This window comes from Schistocerca serialis, chromosome 4 (assembly GCF_023864345.2).
Source record: "Schistocerca serialis cubense isolate TAMUIC-IGC-003099 chromosome 4, iqSchSeri2.2, whole genome shotgun sequence".
NCBI lineage: Eukaryota > Metazoa > Arthropoda > Insecta > Orthoptera > Acrididae > Schistocerca > Schistocerca serialis.
The window spans coordinates 852,728,292-852,737,716 of NC_064641.1; positions in this window are offsets into that span (position 1 = coordinate 852,728,292).

Here is a 9,425-nt window from a genome sequence, read left to right on the forward strand (position 1 = left end):
GGGGGGGGAGGAACGCGAAAACTACTAAAATGCCACGAATAATATTCTCTCACCGCGATCAGCCCCATAATGCTACGATTGGCTAAATGAGAGGTTTAGCTGAATCATGGCAACTCACTTCCAGAAGTATACGAGAACTGTGTAATGAATAAAAACTCTGTACTTCTGGTCCCAGGGGGGAGGATGCAAATGCTTCTTGTTTCCCTCCCCCCTCGCCTCCCCCTCCTCCCCCCCCCCCCTCCCGCCCATCGGGACTGTCTACAATATCAATATTCGGACTACTTCGACATAGTGTAAACGAAGACCCAGAAATGTCATCCCTTGTTTTACAGGTTATCCGAGCAATCAGCAGTGTTATACCAAGCTCTGCCAGTGAAGGGACGCAAGAAGAGCATAATTATGCCAAATCAATTGCCTGTATGTCCCCTCGACACCAAAGAGGTTAGTGTAGCCATGAGAACGAATGCAGCAGGAGTGTAAAATCGGTCTCTGGAGAACGGATTTTCTTTTACTGCGACGCTTTTGGGTCGTGTAGTGATTACAAGTCATCCGAGCAGTCAACAGCAAACAACCTACTCTGCGGACGAATACGTGAAATACCAATGGATAAAATATGTATTCAGAGGATAAAGGGCATACAGCAGTAGAGCCAAAGTCAGACAGAGCTATGGAAGACTTGCCTACAAACAAGATAGAAGCGATAGACAACATTTCTTCGGAATTTCTAAAATAATTGAGGGAAACGGCAATCAAACGGACAGTGAAGCCTGTATGTAGAATCTATGAAACTGGAGGCATGTCATCGGTCCTTTTGAAGACATCCACAAAATCAGCTTACAAGTTAATGCACTCAAGTTACCGTCTATAAAAATATAATGAAGAACGGAAAAGAAAACTGAGGGTCTGTTAGACGACAGTTAGTTTGGATTTAGGAAAGGTAAGGAAATAAGAAAGGCAATTCTGACGTTGTAATCGATAGCAGAGGCAGGGCTTAAGAAATGTCAAGACAGCATAATATGATCTGTCGTCCTAGAAGGACTTGCGGCAGCCTAAAATGGTGTTAAGATGCTTGAAATTCACAGAAAAAGGTATGAGTTATGGGGAACTACGGGTAAAATAACACAATGTACAAGAAGTGAGAGAGAACAGCGAGAACGGAAGATCCAAGGAGAAGGCCTCAGTTTAGAAAGTCGGTAAGGTAGGAATGGAGCCCTTCTCCCCTACCGTTCAGTCTGCACATCGAAGAATCAATGGCGGAAATTAAAGTTCGGGAGTGGGACTAGAATTCAGGCCGAAAGGATATCAATGATAAAATTGGCTGATGACATTGTTCACCTCTCTTATCTGAGGAAGAATTTCAGAGTCTGTTGAGTGGAATAAACACTCTCTCACATAATACGAATTGAGAGGAAATTAAAGAAAGGTGAAGGTAAAGAAGAGTACAATAATGGGATTGGCGATAAGCTTATCAAAACTGGAGACCACGTGGTACACGAAGTTAAGTAATTCTGCTACCTTGGAAGCAAAATATCACAAGACCGGCGAGGCAAGTAGCCTAGCACAACTAAACAGGGCATTTCTGGCCAAGAGATGCCTGCTAGTATCAAAAATCGGCCTTAATCTGAGTAGCTGGTAATGTACTGTCATGCTCAAAAGCATCCGAACGATCTGAATTGCGTTCCACCTGACTTGCATGCAGTCCACACAACGTAACTGTCCTGCAGGTCCTCTAATCACTTTTCCAAACAGTTGTTTAAATATACTAAATGGTTACCACAAGTGATAACTAGAGAACAACGCTGTGTATGGCACTAACTCATGATGTAAACAGTAACCACGATACTATACATATGAGAAACACCTCATAAGGGATAAGACAGTCTTTAACGCTGGTAACCAAAATTTATCACAATAAGTGACGTTTCTAAAATGTTATCACTTTCATTACTATCTGAGACAACAAATGCCCGTAACTCTACCACGTAAGTCATTGCGTAATCCTTACTCAAAACTACATTCATCTGCGAATGAGATAGTCTTCAAGAATGTCTGAATAAAAATTCTATGATATTAAGTCTATGATAAGTCCTGCTCTCTAAAAGATCTTCCAAACATCTATTAACCATCATTCACATGGCGAGTGGTTTTTGTTAGAAGCTCGTTAGTGAACTAACCAGTTACAAAAACCACAATTAACAGCTTTAAGGTGTCTATCTTCACCATTAACAACATATCACTAGTAATTTCACTGCCTTCATGAAGGCACCTATCACCCTAGTTATTTAACACAAAGTGACATTAAAAATCTACGTTGTTCGTGAAGAGTTAATTATGCATGTGTTTGAACTTTAAATGACGTGTGGAACTGTTTTGTTCTTGGGTGGTGGGTGTGGGTGTGGGTGTGTGTGTGTGGGGGGGGGGGGGGAGATTCAAACCAAGCACGTATAGGTAACGCAACTGAGCAAAACTATTGTATCTCATCGAGACTCGAAAACGGAATTGATTTTCATTGCTGGCTAGACATAAAGAGATGTACTGTACCTTATTTGTAACTATTATCACTAAAACTGAACTTGAAATGATATACCGAAAATTTTGGTACTGGACTAGAACTCTTAGCCGGAAAATATTGCTTCTGGTAACTAACGACGAAATGTGAGAGACGTTGAAACTGAAATGATGAGACAAATGAATAATTTCTCTCTTCCTGGGATTCGAACCCAGCACCTATCGCCGTTGCTTTCTAGACATGGTTGGTTGGGTTAAAGATGAAAGGGACCAAACTACAAAGGTCATCGGTCCCTTGTTTCATAAAGACACAGAGCACAGGGGAACTATCCACCAGTCAAGCGAAGCACTAAAAGAAAAACTCCAGGGGAAGAAAAGCCCCATGGTCCATTGTAAGACAACATGGAAAACAGAGCACAGCAACAAAAACAACATAGAGAACAAAGGCAGAAGGAATTAAAACTGCACAGCAGAGAACTGTGGCTGGCGGATCACGAAAATAATAGGATGAGCCAGCCACTCTGCAACATGTTAAAACCTCCAGCCTAAAAGTTTAGGGCGGAGTCGAATCACAACACAAAACTAAGTAAAAGAGAGAGCTCAAAAGAGGGTGATGTTAAAAAAAAAAAAAAAAAAAAAAAATTTAAATGGACCTATAAAAGCCGCTTGCGCGAAGAAAACTTAAAACCCGATCGGCCATAGAGACATTGTCACCTAAGAGAGATGATAAAGCACCCTGGAGATTAAAAGTTCGCCTGATGGCGGTTAAAAGAGGACAGTCCAACAATATATGGGCCACCGTCATAAGCGCACCACAGCGACAATGAGGGGGGTCCTCTCGACGCAGCAGATGACCATGCGTCAGCCAAGAGTGACCAATGCGGAGCCTACAGAGAACCACAGAGTCCCTCCGAGAGGCCCGCATGGAGGAACCCCACACAGTCGTGGCCTCCTTTACACGCCGCAGCTTGTTGGGTACAGACAGGGTGCGCCATTCGTCGGCCCACATCCCAAAGACCCGACGGCGTAACACCGATCGGAGATCAGTTGCCGGGAGGCCGATCTCCAACGGCAGTTTGCGGGTGGCTTCTTTAGCTAACTTGTCGGCGTGTTCGTTGCCCGCTATCCCAACGTGTCCCGGGGTCCATATGAACACCACTGAACGGCCACGTTGTGCAAGAGCATGAACGGACTCCTGGATGGCAACAACAATGGGATGGCGTGGGTAGCACTGGTCAAGAGCCTGGAGACTACTGAGAGAGTCACTGCAAATGACAAAAGACTCGCCAGTGCTGGTACGAACACGCTCAAGGGCACGAAAAATAGCTGTTAGCTCTGCAGTGTAAACACTGCAGCCGTCCGGCAAGGAGCGCTGGTCGACATAGTCCGCATGAACATAAGCGTACCCCACACGGCCATCAACCATCGAGCCATCGGTATAGATAACCTCCGAGTCACGGGATTCGTCGAGGAGAGCAAGAAATTGGCGGCGCAAGACTGCAGGAGGAACTGAATCCTTTTGCCATTGGGAGAGGTCCAGCTGAAGCTGCGGCCGACGGATACACCAAGGTGGTGTATGTGGGCGGACCTGAAAAGCAGATGGAAGAGGCAAAGACTCGAGTTCACTAAGCAGGGACTGAACACGGATCCCAATTGCATGGCCTGATCGCGGCCGCCGGCGTGGAAGATGGACTGCCGCATCGGTGAAAAGGAGACGGTAGTTAGGGTGACGGGGAGAACAACGGACGTGGGCAGCATAGTTGGCTAAGAGTTGTTGACGCCGAATGTAGAGCGGAGGAACCCCAGCCTCAGCAAGTAGGCTATTAACAGGACTGGTGCGGAATGCTCCTGTCGCCTGTCGAACCCCACAGTGGTGAATGGGGTCCAGCAGTTGCAACGCTGAGTGCGACGCTGAGCCATACGCCACACTCCCATAATCCAGGCGGGACAGCACAAGGGCTTTGTAGAGCTGCAGCAGCGTGTTACGGTCTGCACCCCAAGTTGTGTGGCTGAGGCAGCGGAGGGCATTCAGATGCTGCCAGCACTGACGCTTGAGCTCACGAATATGTGGAAGCCAAGTAAGCCGGGCATCGAACAGCAATCCCAGAAAACGGTAAGTGTCAACAACCCTGAGCTTAGCATCCTGAAGATAAAGCTCAGGGTGGGGATGGACAGTGCGACGCCGACAAAAGTGCATAACACAAGTCTTCGCAGGAGAAAACTGAAACCCATGGGCTAGGGCCCACGCCTGTGCCTTGCGTATGGCTCCCTGCAACCGACGTTCTGCAACGCCAATGGTGGAGGAGCTGTAAAAGATGCAGAAATCGTCAGCATATAACGTGGGCGAGACAGACGACCCTACTGCTGCTGCAAGGCCATTAATGGCCACAAGGAAAAGGGGCACGCTCAATACAGAGCCCTGTGGAACGCCGTTCTCCTGGATATGAAGGGAACTATGGGATGTGCCAATTAAAACGCGGAATGTCCGAACAGATAAAAAATTCTGAATAAAAATGGGGAGAGAGCCCCGGAGACCCCACCCGTGCAACGTGGCGAGAATATGGTGGCGCCACGTCGTGTCATATGCTCTGGAGAGGTCAAAAAAGACGGAGACGAGGTGTTGGCGCCTGGAAAAAGCAGTGCGGATTGCAGACTCAAGGAGGACCAAAGTATCGGCAGTGGAACGGCCCTGACGGAAGCCGCTCTGGCATGGAGCCAGGAGACCCCGAGACTCGAGCAGCCAACACAGCCGTCGACTCACCATGCGTTCCAGCAGCTTGCACAGAGTATTGGTTAAGCTAATGGGCCGATAACTATCCACAGTAAGCGGGTCCTTACCAGGCTTCAGCACCGGAATGATGGTACTTTCTCGCCACTGCGACGGAAAGACACCATCACCCCATAGGCGGTTGAAGATGGCAAGAACACATCGCTGACAGTCCGGGGACAGGTGTTTTAGCATCTGATTGTGGACGCCATCTGGCCCAGAGGCTGTATCGGGGCACTGTGCCAGGGCGCTCTGGAGTTCCCACAAACTAAATGGGGCGTTATACGCCTCAGGGTGGCGAGAAGCGAAAGAAAGCCGTTTGCCTTCCTCCCGGCGTTTGAGCGGGCGAAACGCAGGCGGGTAATTCCCCGACGCAGAGGCCCGGACATAGTGCTGAGCGAAATGCTCGGCGATTGCATCGGCATCGGTGGATACTGCCCCGTTGATGGTAAGCCCTGGGACACCTGTAGAGTACTGCAATCCAAAGATGCGCCGAATCTTCAGCCACACCAGGGAGGGGGAAGTACGGGAACCAATCTTGGAAACGTACCTCTCCCAACACTCCTGTTTCCGCCGTTTGATAAGCCTCCGTACCTGAGCACGGAGACGTTTGAATAAAATGATGTTCTCCAAAGACGGGTGCCGCTTATGTCGCTGAAGAGCCCGCCGACGTTCTTTAATGGCGGCAGCGACCTCAGGAGACCACCAAGGCACCGACTTTCGCCGGGGGCACCCGAACGAACGAGGAATGGTACGTTCCGCAGCGGAAACAATCGCTGCAGTCAGTGTCTCAACCGCCACATCGATGGTACCATGGGGGAGAGAGTCAACAGTGGCAGCAGAGGAGAACGTGTCCCAGTTTGCCTTGCTAAATGCCCATCTAGGCGAGCGCGCAAAGGAGTGACGCTGTGGTAGTGAAAGGAAGATCGGAAAATGGTCACTACCACACAAGTCCTCGTGGACTCTCCAGTGGACCGATGGTACAAGCCCTGGGCTGCACAACGACAGATCTATGGCCGAGAACGTGCCATGCGCCACACTGAAATGTGTGGCGGCGCCAGAGTTTAAGAGGCAGAGGTCGAGTTGGGAGATGAGATTCTCGACCTCCCTGCCTCGGCCAGTAACCTTCGTTCCACCCCACAGGGGATTGTGGGCGTTAAAATCCCCCAGGAGAAGAAAAGGCGTGGGGAGTTGGGCGACAAGCGCAGCCATTTCGGTCAGGGAGACTGTACCACCTGGAGGGAGATAGACACTGCAGACAGTTATGTCCTGGGTAGTCCTTACACGGACAGCCACAGCTTCCAATGATGTTTGAAGGGGCACAGGAGCACTATATACAGAGGTAAGGACATACACGCAGGCTCCACCTGACACACAATTGTAAGAGCTACGGTTGCAGTAATAGCCCCTGTATCCACGAAGAACAGGGGTCCGCATTGCCGGGAACCAGGTTTCTTGGAGGGCAATGCAGAAAGCAGGTGTCAGGCTTAGGAGCTGTCGTAGCTCAGGGAGATGGCTAAAATAACCGCCACAATTCCACTGGAGGATTGTACAAAGCGTGTCCGGTAGGGGCATGCAGGCACTGAAAAGACAAATTACTTGGCAGGGTCACATGCTGCCACCGACTGAGCGACGGACGTCACTACGGCCATCGTTTCTGAGGAGACGGCGAGATCCAGGTCATCAGGGGACGCAAAGAGCTCGACCTCGTCCTCAGAGGCTGAGCTGACAGGGAGCGTTGGTGCGGGAACCACTGGGTCCTTATCCTTCTTGGAGAGCTTCCTTTTCTCTCTCTTGTCTTTGGGAGGAGGGTTGTCATGCTGGGAGGGCTTTCCTGACGCATCATCAGGAACAGAGGAAGAGCGTGAAGCCCTTCGACCAGCAGCTGGTGGCTTCTTCAGCCACTGGCTAGTGTCTTGTGAGACACTGGGGAAGTCCTTGGAAGGGACGCCCCCAAGGGATCCCTTCCGAACAAGTGAGGCCGGAGGAGGCTGTTGCGTCCCCGGCTGAGCAGCCGGAGGGAGCTGTCGCTTCCCTGGCTGAGGAGCCGGAGAGGGCTGTCGCCGCTCCGGCTGAGAGGTGGGGACCAACGTCCCCAGTTGCTTGGGGCGCACTGCTCCCAAACTCGGTGTTTTGGGAGCAGTGGAAGAGAGAGCGGCCTGTCCCAGCAGTGGGGCAGACGTTACCTGATTTCTCTGTGGGCCAACAGAGAAGGGAGTCTGTGCAGGAGCTGGTGGCGGCAGTGTGACAGTAGCATAACTCCTCAACATAGGTGTGGGGTTGAGTCGTTCTAATTTCTTCTTCGCCTCTTGGTAACTTAAACGGTCCAAGGTCTTAATTTCTTGTATCTTCCGCTCTCGTTGATAGACTGCACAGTCTGGTGAGCAGGGAGAATGATGCTCCCCACAGTTAACGCAGGTGGGAGGCGGAGCACATGGAGCATTAGGATGTGGAGGTCGTCCACAATCACGACATGTGGGGCTGGAAGTGCACCTGGAGGACATGTGTCCGAATTTCCAGCACTGGAAGCATCGCATAGGGGGCGGGACGTAGGGCTTGACATCGCACCGGTATATCATGACCTTGACTTTCTCAGGCAAGCAGTCGCCCTCAAAGGCCAGGATGAAAGCACCCTATTATCCTTCGGCCCCCGAAAGACACGACGGACAAAGTGTACACCTCGTCGTGCCAGGTTCTCACGTAGCTCGTCATCAGACTGTAGCAGAAGATCTTTATGAAAAATAATCCCCTGGACCAAATTTAACGACTTATGGGGAGTGACAGTAACGGGGATGTCACCAAGCTTCTCACAGGCGAGTAATGCCTGGGACTGCGCAGATGAAGCTGCTTGTATCAAAATGGCCCCGCTCCTCATTTTGGAAAGAGATGCCACTTCCCCAAACTTATCTTCGAGATTGTGCACGAAGAAAAGAGGCTTAGTCCCCAAAAACGAATCCCCATCAGTTCTGCTGCATACAAGGTATCGTGGCGAATACGGCTCCTGTCTGTCTGCAGCCCTACGTTCCTCCCATGGTGTGGCTAGGGAAGGGAACGACTTCGGGTTATATGTCACAGCGTTAAATTCCACCTTACCACGCTTAGAGACATTGGCGGTCGGACGACCACCAGATTGAGATTTCACCCGCTTCATTGCGGGGCATCCGCCCCGATGCCACCCACTCCGACCAGGGGCTCTCCCCACGGGCGCCACCCAGCCACAGCAAAGGCCACCTGGCAGGATGGCCGTTGCTGGGAGTCCCGATGCCCCAGAGAGACGAGCATCTACTCCTTGGCTTACGTGGGGAGGTGTCAGCTCAGGCATCGGCAGTACGATCCCTGTGTTGTCAGGGGGCTACAACCTAGAGGGTACATGACGACCCCACCACAACGGGCTGGCTACCGTGCTGGATTTTGGGTGCCATGGGTAGTCCATAGTGATCGTAGGTGCTGGTGGTGACGCACTAAGGGCGGTACTTACACAATACATCAGGTATCTATGCCCAAAATGAGGGATGGAGGGTGCAGGTACGACGCAAAGACGATCAAGAGTGCCAAGGTCGTAGGGCACAGAGGACTGATGGTGCACCACGTAAGGTGTCCTTCCCCAAAAGGCTCGTACTTCTGTGGAATTTGGAAAAATGGAGGTCAAACCCTAATGGGGACCATCACATTAAGGCCAAAACGTTTGAGACTCCTTTTAGTCGCCTCTTACGACAGGCAGGAATACCGCGGGCCTATTCTTACCCCCGAACCCGCAGGGGGGTTTCTAGACATGAATGGACATGAAATATCGGTATCTTTCGCCAGGAACGAAAGGTTTGCGTGTTTCAACTGGAAATAATGTGACGAAGGGATCAATGCTGAATGGGAATCGAATTCCTCCGAATATATCTTCTTTGACTGCACACGAAGACACGTTAAATATCGAATACTCTTTTACCATTAGCTAGGAGCATTTGAAATGATGTGACGAAAAGTTCTGTGTCTCACTAGAAGTCGAAACCGTCGCATATCATTACTGCTTGCTGTCAGCAAATGGAGAGACGTTAAAAATCAAAATTATTTTCCACCAGCAGTTAGCTGTGCTCATGCTAGAGCTTACAAAGATATGATGAAAATTTTTGAGTCGGATCAGGATTCGAACCCAGAC